Below are 17,358 nucleotides of genomic sequence, written 5' to 3' on the forward strand. Positions count from 1 at the left end.
CCACGTGTGCCCGAATTTCACACTCTATGTTCAACATTCTAAGCCGATATTACCTTGACCTATTTTTTTAGCATATTCATATTACAAACTCTCAAACTGTATAGTACATAAGTAAAATCTAGTCCGAGAAGATCTATTATATAGAAAAATGGAAATCAAGCAAGCAAGCAAGCAGGCAAACAAACCAGCTTTTCGCATCTTGTTGCCAAGTAAGTGCTATGAGGCAGAATAATCCACCTGTTGCTTCAGAATACTGGCACACAGATGACTCGTGGTAAAGAGTTAAAGGCGCTATTAATAGGGAACAGCATTATATTGATTAACTATCTTTAAATAATGATTGTACTTGTGTCTTTCATGTAGTGTTTATAGAGACCAGGGTTCATTACCGTGCCAACATAAGTTATGACTTTACTGAAAATATGATATTTATGTATTATGTGTACGTATGTAGAAAAAAACACCGTTTTTTTTTTTTACCTAGTGTGATTTACATAATGTATATGCATGATTAATTTCTTTGTCCCTATGTGTATATAAATCATAATTTTAGAAATCGTCAAGAATCATGATTCGCGGGCACAATCCTTCAGAACTTAAATTGTTTTTTCAGACGTTCTGTTCCAACTCAAGCTTTTCATGTGTATTTAACATATTCCTCCTGTAGATTGTATCTTGTGTGATTGATATGATAACTCTCACAAATGGATAATCAAGTGTATTTTTATAAGCTAACGTGTGTGCTTATGATATATTGTTGAGACTATTCCTTGATCCCGTTGCACTTTCCTCAGTTGCCTTGATTAAAAGAATACAATTAGTGTCATGTAATATTGCAAAATGAGGAATTATGGGATGCGTCAGAAGATTCGGATGAAACGTGATAATTACATGTACAGAATATACGAGAAGATTTTGTTTCACTTATCATGAAGCAAAGATGTACAACTTACAAGAAATATGTATCATGAAGATATTCTGTATTCTCATGTCAAAAACTTTTAGGGGTATGTATTATACATTTTTCTCGGAGTGGATAGAATATTCCTGTATCAAATCAAGCTACAGACAAATTGAATGAAATCGCACGAAATCATTACAGCTATGACAATCTTGAAATTCAATGATGTTTCTTTTTATCAAAATATGAATAAAGGAAGTTGCAAACTGTAATTATACTCAATCACAGGTGGTCAACTATTGAATGTCCAACCATGTGTGTGTGTATTATATATATATATATATATATATATATATATATATATATATATATATATATGTATATATATCATACATATATATATCATATATATATATATATTATATATATATATATATATATATATATATGTATATATATATACTACATTTATAAAGCGCATAATAAGCACATACTTCTCTATGCGCTGTGCAATAAAGACAAAAATCTCCAGCATACAAACCAATGACTAACAAATATAGCAATCAACATAATAAATACAATATGTAACAAAAGGGGTAATGAATGTTTATCTTATTCAAGGAAGACGAAAGAGGTGAGTTTTAAGACTGGTTTTGAAATTTGCAAAATTGTGTGTACGTCGATCGTCGTCGAATGTTTTGTGGGAGATTGTTTCAAAGATTAGGTCCAGCAACTGCAAAAGATCTGCCCCCGTGTAATATGACGTGTTGGTTCTGGGTGTGTGAAGAGCGCTTGGGTGCGTGAGCGAAGGTTGCGAGGAGGGTTGATACTGCTTGAGCAAATCTGCCAGATATATCAAAAACAAAACTGGAACGAAGTTCACGCTGTACTCACCAACAGTTTATTTATTTATTCATTTATTTATTTATTCAAGATTTCATGCGTGTTCACAAAATAGGAATGCATACAAATGTATGCAAGTACATCTCATATAGCCAAGACAGAATATATACAATAAGTATACTGTACATTGATAAGAAGCAGTTACAGGATAGTATACAACTCCACTAAGAGAGCTACATTATTCAAGGTAACGAACACGCAAAGGAATTGCAACATAAGCTTAAAGCTTGAAAATCGTTGCAACCCCCGCGCACACAATCTATATGCTTGCAAATAGTTTAATTACTTTAATGATACTTGATAGGAGTTGGGGGGGGGGGGTGGTATTTACAAAGAGAGGATGGGAACATGAGGGGGGAAAGAAGAAATGCATGTGCGGTGCCTATTTGTCCTGTCGGACATTGACAAGAGAGAGCAAGAAAAAAATTAAAGTGTCAAGTCATTATAAGCAAATTATACTGATTAAATTGATTAAATTTCTCATAAATCCCATTCAAATGTCGATTTCAGGGAAATATATGATCACAGCAAGTTTAATAGTTAATAGTATCCAGGAGTTCAGCGTGAAGCTGATGATAGAATATGTTTGATCGACCTTTTGAAAGTAACTATTTTTTGTAAATTACGAACATGCTGAGGTAGAGCATTCCAGACATCAGGACCGCTATGTCTGACTGATTTATAGGCTAGTGCAGTACCAGGGTTCACTAAATGTATATCTGATGCTTGTCTCGTGGGATACGAGTGAACTGCACTGTTAAGTTGAAACATTGTCGAAAAAGAGACAGGCAGAAGGTCTTGCTTAGAACGAAACATGAAGAGGGCAGTCTGTAGGAAATGTATATCATCTACTTTTAAACATTTTAATTTCAAGAACAATGGGTCTGCATGTTCTATAGGAAACCAGACCCTGTACATATGCGAACAGCTTTCTTTTGCGACAAAAGGATATTATCTGTCAAACTCTTTGACGTTGCCCACAGAATATTACAATACGAAATATAAGGTAAGATAAGAGTATCATATAACATCAAAAGCACTTTGTCAGAAACAAAACTTTTTACTTTATATAATATACCAATATTGCGGGATATCGGTGTAGCGATATGATTCACATGGTCACTCCAATTAAGTTTATCATTAATATATACGCCAAGGAACTTTGTACATGTTTTCCTTTCAATGCGGGTACCATCTAGATTGACATTAATTTGTTGAGCACCTGAGCATTTCCTCCCTTTAAAGTGAATGAAATTAGTCTTCTGCACATTCAGAGATAGTATGTTACTTCTGAACCATGATGTTAGCTTTGGCAATTCTGAATTAATAATGAGTTCAAGGGTTCGAACATCACGATGAGATAAGAAAACACTAAGAAAACACAGCAAATAAGGTGTAGGTCAAGATTGTTGAAACATCACAAATGTCATTTATGTAAATGAGAAATAAAAGTGGGCCTAGAATGGATCCCTGTGGAACACCACATTTCAGATACAGAATGTCAGAATTAACAGAGTTGCAGTGAGTAAACTGTCTTCTCATCGACAAATAGCTAGAAAACCACTGATAAGCCACACCCCTTACACCATAGTGACAGAGCTTAGACAGGAGGATCGAATGGTCGAGTGTGTCAAATGCCTTATTTCAGCACAAACATTTTCGCTCGAATATATATACTCTCTAAAAAAAAATCGAGTGAAAAGTTTTCACTCTAAAAAGAGTGAATACAAAAAAGAGTGAATTAAAGGGCGGCGAGACGCCCGAAAATTTGTGTGAAGAAATAAACCGTTGGTGAATACAGCATGAACTTTGTTGCAGCTTTGTTACTTATATATATATATATATATATATATATATATATGATCAGACGTGTTTTCATGTCTGTTTCAGAAACGGGTTTGATTAAGATCTTTTGTCACACCATGGGCACTGATGAAGAGTTGACCTTGCCTTTCAGTATTTGAGAGCTATGCTCCGTTTTTAAGATCTTCAAGATCTAGGATTTATTATTATTTTTTACGGCGTTCTTCTTCTACTGATTCGAGATGCCGAGCAGACCAATTTTCTTATTACGTTTCTGTACTGTGTACTTTTTCTGCTAAAATGCTCATTTTCACTCATTTTGGAGTGACGTCAGGGATCACTCGAAGATTTTGGAGTGATCCCTGACGTCACTCCAAAATGAGTGAAAATGAGCATTTTCACTCAAAATTCACTCCAATTTCACTCGAAATTCACTCTTTTTGTATTCACTCTTTTTAGAGTGAAAATTTTCACTCGATTTTTTTTAGAGAGTATATATATATATATATTTATATATATTTATATATATATAAAGAGAGACAGAGACAGAGACAGAGACAGACAGACAGATAGACAGACAGACAGAGAGTGAGTTTGAATGCAAAATTGATAAACTCTATTTTCATTTTATTTTTTAAAATAAGATCATCAAACACTGGAAAATTAGATCTTTTTCTTGATATTGCACTCTGTACAACAAAAAATATTATTACAGATTTTAGAATTAAAAAAATCAATGTTTTCTTTGTATTCAGGAGATTAGATAAAAAATATCTCAAAACTTGATATTTGCTGTTAAACTCTTCCTATATATCTATCTATAATAAATGTTTATGTTTGTGAGGCTGAAGACAGTCGCAGAGAGAGAGAGAGAGAGAGAGAGAGCTTATAGTCTCTACTGAAATATCTTCCAATGAGCCGCCATGTGAAAAATTATCCATAGATATAAACAGACATGGAAGCATGAATTGAACTTTGCCATGCAAGAATCATATCTCGAGTAAATCATTGCCAAAACTGTGACAAATTTTCGCCGGAATGTATACAAATATGACATGGATTGCTCCGCATTATCAGGGGGATTATAGGTCGCACACTTGGTAACCCTTCAAGTTCCGGGGGATTTTACTGCAGAAAGTATCATCTTGTCCCGCGCACAGAACCAGTTGAGTCCTCTGAATTTCACAGCACATCTTGCACTAGAGAAAAATCACTTATAGGGCCCCCTACTAGTAAATTTATTTGCATAATTTCAACATATATATACAGATTCATTTTCAGTCACAGATTCAAATTTTGATAAATTGACCACCGTACTCCAAGTTAGCAATAATTCAATACATCGTATATCTAAGCTGGATATTAAATACAATTCTATTCTTTTGATTTTCGAATGCATCGAATACATTTGATGTATTCGATGCATTGAAATATGGAAAAAGACTGAACTGAATTTGATTGAAACTCGCCAAAATCCTTAGCCCCGTCGTTATCAATACAATGTAGTAAGAAGTATAGGCCTATGGTACACAGAATCGACGATATTTTAAAGTAGCGGTCCTTAATTATATGGTTGAATCTGACACAAAATGTAGAAGAGATTTACAAAGCGTTGCTAATTTGAAAGGGAAATAGGACCTTTAATCCCCCAATGTGTGTTGGCAATCTAAGACTCGGTAATAAACCTAAAAATCAAGAGGCTTCTGAAAATTCGAGAACCAACACAAACAATTATTATAATTATGAAGCATACCAGCAATGTGACTTAAATGAAAGAGATTTTAACCTCTATTTTTTAATCCCTTCTGAGCCAGGAACTTCGGGCAGTGTGTATAATAATATGGGACTTTTCTTCACCAATCGGCATTCAAAGTATACAGAGGGTTAACCAACGGTGAACAATAAATCTTAACCACTGGACCTCCTAAACCCAGAAATAAATCTTGTGGGACTTGATGGGGTACATTTCTCGTAACTGTAAGTACAATGTGGACCTTTTCGTGCCCTCATGCGTCGGCAGCATTAAATATACGAAAACAAACTTGAGAGAGAGATTTAAAAAAATCCAACAACAAAACGAAATCATAATGATAAGGAATGTCGGTTCGAGCAAGGAGCTTTTATGCGTATGTTTGAAGATCCTAGGTTCGAAAACACTATGTACATAGTTGTAGTTGACAGTGAATAAGGATAAATCCTATACATCCTTTCTTGAAGATGGATAAAATTTGCTTCAAACCAAGCGGAACTTTACATTTATCTTTTGTGCACCTTCACTCGCACTAAATTAGCGTTCTTTTTGTTGAGATTTCTGTTCACAGAATGAAATTCAGGAAAACAACCATTACATCAAATCGATGTGTAAATAGAATTAATGAGCAATGAGACATTATGATTACAAGTTTGTAAGAAGAAGAGCTTGCCACGTTATATCGACCCAAACCTGATTTTGAATATCAGAGTTGTATTCATGAAAAGACAAGTACTTAGAGCTATAGGAGGTCGTAACATATCCTCCGAGTCATCAATAGCATGCGGTTGCTACGGACGATGCCTCTTGGGGAGGGGGGGGGGGGGGGAGAAAATTACTTCGTCTTTAAAAAAGTTTTTAATTCTTACAGCTGTGCTTGGTAAGAGCCATACTGCGTCTGTTTTCAGAATTTTAAAATTGAAACATAAATAAAGCAAACACATTATGCTGTACAAAACACCGTACATGGCCTTTAGATAGTTTTAATGTCTCCAAAAGAGGTAAGTTTAAAACTTTTCTAGTGGAACGACTTTCAAAAATTAAAATAGACAAGTTTGAAAATCTATTCATCCCGTTACTTTATTCACCTCTGGTACGAACCAAGGAGGTACTAGTCCTTGGTACGAACAAACGGCAGCATGCATTTTATTTCTCTGGCTTTTGTGTCTTCACACGTTTATTATGCTTATTTCTAGTTTCACTTCCGCCAGTCCTTGGTGTGAATTTATTTCTTCAAATCCACTCGAGTAGGGAGTACAATATTGTTTTTAGAAGTTAATTGTTTTATAAAAACTATTGTAGGGCCTACATGTCGGACCTCTGTCCACTGAGAGGTGCCAGTCCTCAGACAATTAACCTTGAGTTGAACGTTTAGTTGGCGTCAATTAAAAAAAAAAACAGGGGAGAGATTATTTTTTTTTCGCAAATATTTGCTTTTCGTCCAATAGCTATCAAATCCTGTGGTTTGTTTCAGCCTAGGAAAGCGAAGTAAAACTTTTTTGTTGCCTAGAGTCCAAGTGTTGACCAACCAATCCTGTTTAGATAATCAACAAAAGATGGCGCCCTACATTATCTCGACGCTGATATTTTCCCCGGCTCGTCGACTTCTCGTTTGTTTACATTTTAATCCCGGGTTCCACGTGTTGGTCTGCACGATCGCTCGGTCGATAAATCATGATTTCATCCCCATTCAGCGCTCCGGAGGAGTACCCAGGTCTGCTGTCGTCTGTTGATCGGCGGTAAACTTTAGCACCGCGGCTCGCTCTGCCCATACATCACGCGTGCTTACCGAATGTCGCCTTTCCCGATTCGTCACGGAACTGTGAGCTTCTGGCTGGCTAAGCCCTGCTGTGGAATAGTCAAGAAAAGGGATGAAGTGACCATGAGTGGACGCAAAGTGAATTCGGCGACTGGCCATTTCAGTTCAGGAGATTTATTTGGCAGACCGTAAAATTGCAAGTGGAGTGGAGCGTGGTCCAAAGTTCATGTGCAAGATACGAACACTTACTTTAATTAAGGTCATAGGTACGACGGCAGTCGTGAAAGATTTGGCCAAAGATTTTGGCCTCCAGATCTTGTGCGATCCCCCCAACAAGTTGAAGCAACGGACATTACATATATCGGACACCAACTCAGTAACTGCACCAGTGTTAAGAAAGTGGACTCGTACATCTGAACTATTCGCGAACGATATTTAATTTAGCTCTTGACTCTACGTCGGCCATCGGCGTCTCCAATTGAAATTGTCGAAAATTTGTGTCTTTCGATTTCTTGGCCACCTGTTGAGAGTTACATTTCGTGCATTCCACAACCACTTTTTGCGTGGATAGGATTATCATCAGGCATAACTTCTCTGCCATTCAATTTTCTTGGAGAGAGGCCCAGGGAAAACTGTTGTGATTTGCAACATTTGTCCAGGGGTTCCACTGCGTTTGTGAAACCGAGCCCGCCGAAGAACAGGTGAGTTGTAATCTCGGGTACAGAAGTGTGATTACATTCAACCTAACGTTATTTTCCTCTTCCTTCAGAATAAATCTGATGATAATACCCAGGCATCAACAGCTGGTATATCGTAACCGGCATAATCGTGGTCCCCACCTCAGTTTAGGATTAGGGTTAGGGTTAGGGGTAGAATTAGGGTAACACTGATCTCGGTGTCCTTGGGTAATATAAATATTGAATGTTACCCTAACTCTAACCCTAACCCTAACCCTAAACTTGATAACCTAGGTATGGATGTCTTGCTTGATGATGATGATGACGATGCCATTCATTGCATGGGTACGGCAAAGCAATTTTAGCCTGTCAACTGTGACTGAACACCCCAGCTCCATCAATTTAAAGGACAAGTTCACCTTCATAAACATAAGGATTGAGAAAATGCAACAATATTAGTAGAACACATCAGTGAAAGTTTGAGGAAAATTGGACAATCAATGCAAAAGTTGTGAATTTGTTAAATTTTTGTGTTGGAACCGCTGGATGAGGAGACTACTACAGCTTGTGAGTCCTACGCGTACAACACTATAAAGAAAATGTAAAAGAAAATTCAACATATTTTCACTTTTTTCGCATAATAAAAGAGCACTTGACTTGCCTCTTTCTAAAGGCAGGGGGAATAATATTACCCATAACATTTGTCGGTAACAAGTCAGGGGAATGTGTACTTTTTTCGAAAGATGGAATTTTGTGAAATTCTCTTTATATTTTCCTTATATTGTTGTACGCATGTGACATCTAAGTTATTCATACACTGCAGTAGTCTTCTCATCCAGCGGGTACTGCACAAAAACTTCAAAAATTCATAACTTTTGAACAGATTGTCTGATTTTCCTCAAACTTTCAATGATGTGTTCTACTAATATTGCTACATTCTCTCAATCCTTATGTTTACGAAGGTGAACTTGTCCTTTAACTTTCCTTTCCCATGGTTGATTTGGACTAGCATGCACATAAAAGAATAAGATTACAGTTGCTGATCCAGAGGGGAGTGCTCCGGGCGCATGATATGCCCCCTCTTTATTTGTTGTTAAAACAAAGGAAATAAAAAGAAAAAATGAGATGAAACCCAGAAGTAGCACCAGAAATATTGTTTGTGCCCCTCCCCCCCCCCCCCAAGGAATTTCTGGATCCACCCCTCCCCAAGCCTGGATTATTACATGTCTTGGTGAATTTAACCTAGGACAAGGAGTGTTCAATTGCTGAAATGAAAAAGAAGAAGAAAAGTACCACATTGAAGTATTTAAAAGATTACATCGTTTCATTGCCTGCATAGATTTGTGATGCTGACATATCATTGATTAGATGATGCGCTGATCGAATGCCAGGAAACAATTTATAAGTGTCACCTCTGATATCAAAATAATAAACCTAACTATTATTATTGTTATACAGATGTCAAGACTGCAATTCTTACTTTAATCAACAGATATTCATATGAAGAATGACCCTTGTCAATTTATCTTCCAGAAGTAACATATGATACACAAACCTTTAGCTCAGCTATCAGTAAAATAGACAATATATTCATCATACGTGTACATTATTACTGCAACCAGCCCAAACTTCACTGTGTGAAAGAGCTAACGTGTACCCTACATTCAATTCAATTTAATTCAATTCAATTCAATTCAATTCAATTTATTTCACACACCATTCTCATGTGTCACAAACCCCTTGTGGGGACAAGTACATTGCTTAGTATAATTACAAAAAATTGAACAAGGTTGATATTTACATGGAATGTTGCGTGGGGGACTTTGAGAAAGCACAGCTTGTTAAACAAGGTCCCCTCAAAAAAGAAATATTACATGCAGATGAGTGGAAGTGATGGACAGTGTGTTGCAAAATGAATGAAGGGCTGAGGTGGGAAACAAAAAACAAGAGGAGGGAGGAAGAGAGGAAAGGAAATAAAAGACAGAGAGTATAGTGACATACAGTTCAAATAGGTGTAAATACACACATACATCATGCCTTCCTGCTTGTACATCTCTTCATATTGCAGAATTGTGTTTATTTTAAAAAATCAACTTCCATTAATCAAAGTCATCTACCTTTGTCTATTCCAATTAGACCAATCAAAATACAGGGATAACTGTACATGGTTCCTGATAGCTGACAAACTGGGATCTGCAAGGAAGGGTTGAAAGTTAAATCTGTTTTTTTCAAGCATTCACAGATAGGACCCTGTTGTTGCACAGTTCTGGTCCAGCGTAAAAATTATTCTACTGGCATAAAATAAACATACAAAAAAAAATAAACATACAAAAAAAAAAGAGAGAGAGAGAAAGAAAGAAGTTTATTGGATAACTGGATTGGATTAATGGACACTGAATTGTAAATGTCTGAGTACTCATTGCTTGTAATTTGACATGAATAGTATTTTGTCACTATGTCACACTTGATGCATCACTACATCAGGCTACACAACTTTAGACAAAGAGTTTTACAGAGTTTGGCGTCAACACTAAGCATCAACTGAGTGACTCACCTATTTGTTTGATTTTCTTCTTTGTTCAGTAAGTCCTATAAAAGGCATGCAATCTAAGATAATTACTCTATTCTAGTCTGACCAACAATAGTGAGCTTCTGTCAACGTATGAACTTATGGTACTCAATATGCAGCACTTTGGAAGGCTCTAGGGCCTATGTATAATTTTATAACTATGTGGGTACTACTTTTATGCCATGTACACCTGTACATTTGTATTACCACATCCATCAAAGACATGCCAGTGTTACATTACTAATGCCTCCATATCTAGGCCTGCCTTTTTAATGTGTATAGCTTAGCAAAGTGAGGAATAATCTACATTATGGGGAGTGGAAACTATATGACCAATGTCTTTCCATTGTGGCCATTGGTGAAACCAGGTGATTTACTATGTTAGAATGAACCTAAAAATATTTTTATCATTTTTTCCTCGTGAAAAGTACCAACTCCAAAACTCGTTACTGGCATGTGTTCAGGGTAATATATCCCCTGCCTTCCGAAAGATATGGGAAGTACTCTTTAATTCTTATGGCTAGAAATATGAATATAGGTTGAATGCTCTTTATATTTTTTTTTTATATTCTTCACCTATTGTGACATCACAAGTTGTTATAGTTTTCTCATCCAGTGATGGCAGCATGTGGCTTTAACCTAAACTGTAAAAATCCATAACTTTTCAAATGGATAGTCCGATTTCCTCAATTTTCACTGACTCTGTAGGGCCTACTACTGCAATACATTCACTGAATTGTCACTATATATATGGTAATATATTTCCCTTCAATTTATATTGTGTCTTAACTGTTAGTAAAACTTGCAATCAGTCCACAAACTTTTGAGAAGACCTTTGCTGAATACTTTGTATGTGCACTGCAACTGGTGATGCCATTTCACAATTACATTTGTTTTATGTAATGCCCCTCCCCCCCTTAATTGCACCATCAGACTACCGATGGTTTTGCTATCAAGGTACTTTGTGATCATTAAGTTGTCAATACCATGTGACTAATGACACTTATGCTGCTTGTTCTTAGCCATAAGTGAGTAAGTGTTCATGTATCACATAGTTGAGTCTATTTTTCTTATTCCAGACAAGCTAGCCTGCTTTCAGACCCCTGGCTATTATTTCTCCTTCTTACCAAAATTGTACCACAATTTGTTTGGTTCAAAATCTGTCAATTGCAAATCCTACTATACCTGTATCTTGCTTCTTTGAATGTATCATACCTATATGAATTTCAAGCCATTTTCTCATTAATCTGACATTTCGGGAGCAAGTGATAAGTATGTTACTTCATGTATTGATTCTTCTTCAAGAAGGGAAGAAAGTCAGCCAGCAGCCTTGAAACTGCACTACAAAGAATTAATCAGAAGCTTCAAAATCCCTGCCAGGGGGATTAACTGTGAACATGGGTGAGCAGACAAGGAAGTTGTATATTGATGGTGGTGAATGGCTGTGGATATAGGTAAGCTGCTTATTATCCTGGCTTCCTTCAACACATTGTCAAGTCCCTGGGGAATATTTGCTACAGAAATCATAATTTTTGTCACCAAGAGAGCCGTTCTCATTGCACTCAAAATTTACATGGCTTTTTGTGGGTGGGGGTTGGGGAGGGGTCGTGATCCTGATCGATTTCAAAATGTTAGAACATTGTAATAGTGAGTTAAAAATGACACATTTTTTGTTGTTGTTGTGAGATTTGGGTCGTGATTCAAAACGCCCAAATTTATTGTGATTTTTGTGCAAGAAGAAGCAGAGATGTGCCATGAAAATGGTGACCGTGAAAATTTGAAATATCTTATCACACAATGCATCCTGCTTGTTGCTCCACCCTATTTTTACTACGCTGTGGTGCATCGCAGTGTATTGAATTTGCCTTAAGATGTAGACCTACAATGTAGATTAGTAAGCATACCATTCATTACTCTTAGCATTATTATAATCATGACCCAAAAAGCTCCAATTTTTTTTTAAGCGAGAACACGAAACATAAAGATAGTCCGTGATTGTGACCGGAATTTTATAATTTTTGGCATTGAGAGCAGCACTATTGAATTGCCACAGTTTGATCTTACTGTGTATCATGTTTTTATGAAGAGATGAAATGGAAATGGTTGAATTAGTTAAAAATCTGCACAAAATTAGATGTAAAACTGTGCAAAAATTTTGCCAATATCAGAGAAAAACAGGAATTTTATTCTTCAATTTTTTTTTAAAGCGAGAACACGAAACATAAAGATACGTCCGTGATTGTGACCGGAATTTTATAATTTTTGGCATTGAGAGCAGCACTATTGAATTGCCACAGTTTGATCTTACTGTGTATCATATTTTTATGAAGAGATGTAATGGAAATGGTTGAATTTGTTAAAAATCTGCACAAAATTAGATGTAAAACTGTGCAAAAATTTTGCCAATTTCAGAGAAAAACAGGAATTTTATTCTTCTAAAATGTGTTGCCAATTTGTGAATCAGAAGAGAATGTAGCGATTGAGAGGCTTTTGAAACTTTCTGCAACTGGAATGGTAAACAATTATTTTCACATCAAAGAATCGTTTACTCTTTCTCTTATGAAGCAGTAACTATGATAAAAGTTTTTATAAAAATGAAGTAATGGGGAGATACAACACCAAGAAGAAAAAAAAGAGAGATGCATATGTACACCGTATGCACACACACAACATACATACATGTACAGAGAAGCCGTATGAAAGGACAACGAAACATAATTCCACTGTCATATTTTTGAAGATGATGTAAATGTGCCAAATTATACACCAAGCTCAGCCTGGAAGATCTTTTGTCAACTGGTTGTTCGTACTTCACTTGACCCCCCCCCCCCCCCCCCCCCAAAAAAAAAAAAAAAAAAAAAAAAAAGTTCCTTAGTAGAAATTAATGACAAGAGTTAATGACATGTTGGTGTTTTAATGTGTATACTTGTGGTAAGTCCCAGAAAACTACCTGAGCCTTGATTTATTTCACTTGCAAGAGTGTTTCAATTGAAAATAAACAAAAAAACGACAACCACTTTTGGGAGCAGAGAGAGTGATTGTTATGAATACATGATGAGAGATATAGAAACATATTGTGGATATAGAAAGAAGAGAACAGGGGACATGAAGACAAAATATAAGATATTTATTGGAAATATTGGAGATGGATGGTTACAAGTATTTGAGAAAAAAAAAAAGTAAACCAAAAATAACCCCCTAAAACATGCTCGCTATATACATGTATCTCTGTTGGGCTTCAAGCTCATCTAAAATGCTTTTAGGTATCAAATATATGCTACAATATCAAGCTGCAGATTAAATCAGTAAATCATTGTGCGATACCACCACGAACAGGTAAAGGGCTATTTCTGCCAAGCTACAACTGTAGTATCGTAAGCGAAAGGTTTTGTGATGGAGATTTATTGTACTGCCATAAATCTTGTGGTTGCATTATTTTGAGGACTTTTTAGCACTAGAGGGCAAATTCATTATCAGAGTGCAAGCCTTCCATATTTTTCTACCTATTTTGCTATTCTAATTATATGGGTCAACCTTTTTCCATAAAAGAAACCCTGCAGAATATGTATTCTCTGCATTTATAGAAACTGGTCGGAAGTTGCTGAAGTATTGATTCAAAAGAGTTACCATGACCAGTGAAAAACCGCAACTTTTGTGCGGGTGAGAACAAAGGACCGCTTTCTTGCATTTTGCTCTGACTTCTGATATTATATCTACTCTTACAAAAGGTAGTTAGAAGCTTTCTTTGAGTTGTGAGAGTTGTGTTAGAGCTGGATATACAATGATAATTATTTCAAGCATAATGGACATCATCCAGAAAAAAAGAAGAAAAAGAAAAAAAGCTCCACATGGTGCCGCTGTGTTTAATTGGAGTATTCCACCATTTTCTGAACTGGTGGCTTCCATTGCCGTGGTAACAATGACAGAATGGGCCAGATTTCAAGGGACATGGTCTCTACAAGTGTAGTTTTATGACTGGATGCTCATCTTCATATATTTTCTTCCCTTTCCCTCTCTCTCTCTGATTTGCAGATACCATAGCAATTCATGTTTGTGTCCGATAACCCCCTGGCTCCATTCACGACATTCAGTAAAGCGTGGAGTTGAGCCTTTTGAAGCCATTTCACCGCCCATAAAGGCTCTGTTGGCCAACTCACAGAGGAGGCTCTGAACTGCACACTTGGCTCCCCTGTGCAGTGTTTGAGGACAAACTAGTGTTTGTTCTACTGACAGGGCTTGACATGAAGATATGTTGACTTAGCAATTGCAGTCAATATATTTCCCTGACATTTTTTTTTAAGCCAGAAGTGCAGTAGTCCAGTGGGCATAGAGAAAGAGCAAGGTGTTTTAACAGGACACCATAATTGGTGACCGAGGATTAGTCAAATGTCATTATAGCTCTGGCCAAAGAAAGGAGAAAATCGAAAGACTCCCATTAGTCCAAAGTCCACATAATATTTACATGAGATGCAGCAAACTAGATGAAAATGCCTAAATGGTGGTAATAGGGACATATGCCTGCATTTATCTGTATGTACACGTACATTTGTATGTATTTATAAACTCAAAATTGAGTTTATAAATATGGAGGCTCTCTCTTCAAGAATGATTGTGTTGACAACTTTGCTTTCCCATCGAGAGTTATTTAAGGGGATGGTACACAATCTATGGAAGTGGGGAACCGTCTCTTCTTCAAGGAATTTGCTATCCATGGTGTAGTTAGATTTCCACTGTACATAGTTTCAGATAACTTTGATGGTCATTTCTGAACTGCTTTGGATAGTAAATGATTGTAAGTTCAAAAAAAAAAATGATTTTGTTTACAAAATTGCTATCACAATCTGCTGCCTATACTTAAGTCTGAGCACCCTTTTGATCCCATTATTCCCCTATTCCCTTTGTTTAATGTGCTACATATCTGTATTTATTATAAATATGTTTTTGTTTTTTTTTTAAACTGTCTCATTAGGAATCACATAATGATGTCATTGGATTATTGCTACTCTTCTTTCATTCGTGTGAGTTTTGGGACATTCAAGGTGTAGGCCTAAATTGTCTGTTAGAATATAAATTTACTAACATACCTGTCAAGATGTGATTCATTTTTGTGAAAATAATGTTCTGTGTTTTGAATAGATATTTTCTTACAATTAGTGAGCATTCCAATCAAATTGTCATTTCAAGGCAGTAGGCCTACATATCCACTGTTTGATAGTAATACAGAACAGTGGAGTTACAACTGTAGTATGCACTGAAATACAAAAAGAGATTTATTAACAGGGTTGAGAAAAGCAAAGCATTGAAGTTGCTTGTACAATGTACAATTAATCTTGACATGGCTCAAATATTTATTTGGGCCCCACTTTACATCTTGTTCGATTTGTTTTCTTTTTCTTTGAAGGGGATACTGACATTGCAGTTGCTTATTTTGTTTTCCACTTGTTACAAGTGGCATGTTTTTCCTATAAGATTAGGCAAACCCATTGAGATTTACAACTACCATCGGTTGCGCTCTTTTTAAAGTATCATGTGTTTGCTTATCTGACTTGATCATGACTCCCAACCTTGGCTGTTAAAGATGATGACATCTGACTCAAGAATTGTGTCGCAGAATTGACGAAATTGAGTGGGAAATTTTTCCTTTTGTCAAACCCTGTCTCCACAATAAAATTTGCCAGCATAGCTGGAGGCAGTTGTAGTTGTAATCAATCCATCAAATCGCTGAGCCCATGTATCTGTATTTCAAATCTCACATTCCGTACATCAAGTGTAGACATGGTACTTTTTTTCGTCTCCATTTCGAATAGTTTTTTTTTTTTGCCTGTTCTCTTTTCAAGTATTCATTCCAACCGTAAGTCATAATCGTAAACACGAACTGTCCATACCTGTAATCTGAATTTTATACGTCTGCTTCAACTGCTCGTTGGCATTGTACAGCATACATGAGAGGAAACTCACAATACAGAGTATCGTTGATTTTTTTTTCTCCTCAAAGAGGGTTAAACAAGGTACAAATGTGTAGGAATGTTAGGATCTACTGTGGTCTGTCTATTTTACTTAGTTCACATTTCCTCACCCAATTTACTGAGATCAAAGCAAATATTTTCAATGCTTTCTAGAAGAGCTACTAATACAAGTCAGATTCTCTTTCCACATTCTGGAAAGAAATTATTTTTATTGTTTTGTTTAATTCTGCTTAAATGTTTTGTAGGTATCTTTGTACTATTATGAAATCACAAATTATTGACATGAGTTTCGGTGTAGAGTGGGTGGCATATGGAATTAATCAAAGCTTCAAAAATTCAATACATGTACCTACAGTATTTGAACAATTTTTCAAGCTTTCTGCAGGACTGACATCATTGAATGTTACACTAATCTTTCTACATTACCTGAATCCACAATCTTTTAGGGAATTTCTGTTAGGGAAAATCAATTAAAGAGGCTTACTTTAACCAAGGAATTTAATTTACCTGTGTAAAGTAAACAATAATACAAACTATACAAAGGCACTGTGCTTGGGGCTTGGCTGTGGATTCCCAGGGAAGGTTTTGCATACAATCTGTATCATCTTTCAAAATTGCAAAACAGTGTGTTCTTTCTACTGACAGATTATCTAGGTCTTTTGTTGTTGCTGATGTTATTATTGCTGAATAAGAACAATTAGTAACAATAATAATTGCATTTATATGGCACTTTATACTGATGTTTCATGGCGCACTGGTGCTATTCATACAAAAAGACTGGAAAACGCAATATCATTATGACAATGCAAAACCAAAATTACAGTCACAAAAGAAGAAGAAGAAAAACAAAATAGTTTATGTGTTTCAGTAATACAATGATTAAAAACTGACTGTGTGTGCCTCCAGAAAAAAAAACCCCCAAAAACAAAACAATACAAAGTTAACATTATCAAGTTTAGTCTATCTCTCCTGTACAAAAATATGCTGGTATGAAATCAAGCAGATGCTCATATCGGGCAACAAATGAATT

General features: G+C 36.0%; 1 protein-coding gene across 1 annotated transcript in view; it reads left to right on the top strand.

Moving 5' to 3' along the window:
- Nucleotides 1-7,062: 7,062 nt before the first annotated feature.
- The window catches only part of LOC139741978 (uncharacterized), a 55,471-nt gene continuing 45,175 nt past the window's right edge, over nucleotides 7,063-17,358 (top strand). Inside the window, exon 1 of the mRNA XM_071652542.1 lies at nucleotides 7,063-7,817. The gene's annotated coding sequence lies outside the window, so the exon portion shown is untranslated. The remainder of the gene's footprint in view (nucleotides 7,818-17,358) is intronic.

This window comes from Diadema antillarum, unplaced genomic scaffold (genome assembly GCF_040938485.1).
Source record: "Diadema antillarum isolate AM-2024a unplaced genomic scaffold, OU_Dant_1.0 seq00000971_RagTag, whole genome shotgun sequence".
NCBI lineage: Eukaryota > Metazoa > Echinodermata > Echinoidea > Diadematoida > Diadematidae > Diadema > Diadema antillarum.